The sequence below is a fragment of the Octodon degus genome, unplaced genomic scaffold (assembly GCF_000260255.1).
Source record: "Octodon degus isolate 3935 unplaced genomic scaffold, OctDeg1.0 scaffold00129, whole genome shotgun sequence".
Taxonomy (NCBI): domain Eukaryota; kingdom Metazoa; phylum Chordata; class Mammalia; order Rodentia; family Octodontidae; genus Octodon; species Octodon degus.
In genome coordinates, this window is record NW_004524705.1 from 2,928,025 (window position 1) to 2,930,277 (window position 2,253).

The following is a 2,253-nucleotide window of genomic DNA, read 5'->3' on the forward strand; positions in this document are numbered from 1 at the left end:
CAAAGGGGAAGAAAAGTACTAGGATTTGCTGGTTGGTTAGATGGGCAGATCAAGGGGAAAAGAATAGAAGCTAACAGGGGAGGCAATCCACCTAAAAGATCGCTGGAAAGCTCTATTTGGCAACCCAGCGTTGGCATGGAAACCCCCGGCTGGCTGAAAGTCACTACATGAATAAATTTTCCTCTTGCCTATGGCCTCACTGACTGAATCAGTGGAAACACATTCACGCTGACTCAGCGCAGAGACTGGCCCCTTTCGGGGCGGAGCAGTGAGAGCCGAGCGAGGCGGCCAAGCATCTTGCTCTCACTCCCTGCGGGAAAGCCAAACTGTCATCAGAAAGCTGCTGAGGAGGAGTGGGGTCAAAGCAAAGACGACGGCGTGATCCACATGATGAGGGAGCGCGGGGTGCAATAACCGGGTGCGTTCTTCTCAGCAAGTGACTATTTGAGGGCGTAAAGAGCAGGCTGATGGCATGGCCGGTATGTGCTCCAGTGACTCCACCATGCTTGTGGTCCACCAAGGGCACACCGAGGCACGGCTTCCTTAGCTAAGTGAGCGTCCGCGAGCAGCCGAGGCTCCCCTAGTTTACCCAGGAGACACTGTGCTGCTTAAGGCAGCTTTGTGCATCTATCGTTTGAGCGATGATGGCTTTCACACTTTGGCACTCCGCACTAACCCTTTTTCCCTAATTCTGTACTTTTGGTCCCTGACCCACCCTCACTGCTGCCGCATGCAGTTTTCCCATCTTTGGACAGCAATCGGTCTTGCTTTAGATGGTAGACCAGAGCTGATATTTTAACAAAGAATTATATGTTCTGTTTTCTCGACAGCATTACTTACTCTCATGATCAGGAGAGACCTGGTTAACCACGAGCGTATGAAGCCTTTATGCTCAGATCCTGAGGCCGCGAGACCCGTGTTGCTCTTTCCCTGCTAAGCCCTTCCTCCCAAAGCAGGCAAGCAGCAGTAACTGAAGGCAAAGAATCCAGTCGGCAAATGGTGGCCAACATGCTAACCATATTTTAGCTTTATAGTTACTTTGGTCATGGTGCAGGGTATTTATGAGAGCCAGAAGAAGAGCAAAGCATTTTTATCATGCTTGGTGTAGATAACAGAAGTAAATCCAAACTGTAGCATTTGGGTGACCCTTCCCGGGAAGGGCAGGAGAGGAGTCGGATATGAGCTCTCCAAATGCATATGTGACGTTTGCTCGAACAGGAGCAGCTCCTTACCACAGGGGAAAGAATGGGCAGGTGGGGAATGCAGGGGTCTGCTTTCAATAGGAGCAGACAGGATGTATCTTCTCTGACCCCTTTCTACTCTGCTATTTATGTCAGCCTTCTGCATGACTGTGCTTAGATTCTTATTTAAATCCAATTAAATCTGGGGCTTGAGTAAACACACATGTATATTATCCAGAAGATAGCATTAAAGGATTTTGCATGTGGGCCAGCCAAAGCAGCTGTGTCTTTTCTAATATTTAAGATAGGGTGGTTTTTTTTTTCAGTATCTTTGGTGGGGGGGGAGAATAAGGAAAAAAAAATCACCGTAAGTATCAGTGGTTTTAATTTCAGAAAAAATCATTTCACTGGTCTTTCCCCCTTTGGGTCCATGCCAGACTGATGGTCTGAACTTTCTCACTGGGTCCCCTTTCCTTCCACTGTCTCCCCACTGCCAAGAAAATGAAGTGCAGCCCCCAGGAGGACCTCACATTCCCTCTACAGCGGGGGCTCCTTTATGTCCTGCTGCTGCTCACAGGGCCTCTTCCATCAAGTCTAACTCTTGCACCCCCGGCTTGGAGTCACTGCACACCAGCACATTTTCCTCCACCTCAGCCTTACCTAAAAGTGAGAATGACGCAGCTTGTGAACAAAATCACCGCACCGTATGGTTTTAGTATTTTGCTAGGGGTCAGACAGACCGTAAGTAAATTATTTAACCTTTCTGTGCCTCAGTTTCCCCTATCTAGAGCCAGGATCACAGATTCAATCTCGGCAGGTGATTGTGTTGGTTAAAGAAATTTCCACATGCAGAGCACCTGAAGCAAAGCTTAAGGCATAGACTGTACTTAATATCTTAGTTCCTGCCAATCCTACAAGATTCATCCTACGCAGTATAGGCCAGTGGTGGCAAACATATGTGTGCCTGCTTTTGGTTTCTCTTTCTTCTTCTTCTTCTTCTTCTTCTTCTTCTTCTTCTTCTTCTTCTTCTTCTTCTTCTTCTTCTTCTTCTTCTTCTTCTTCTTCTTTTTAT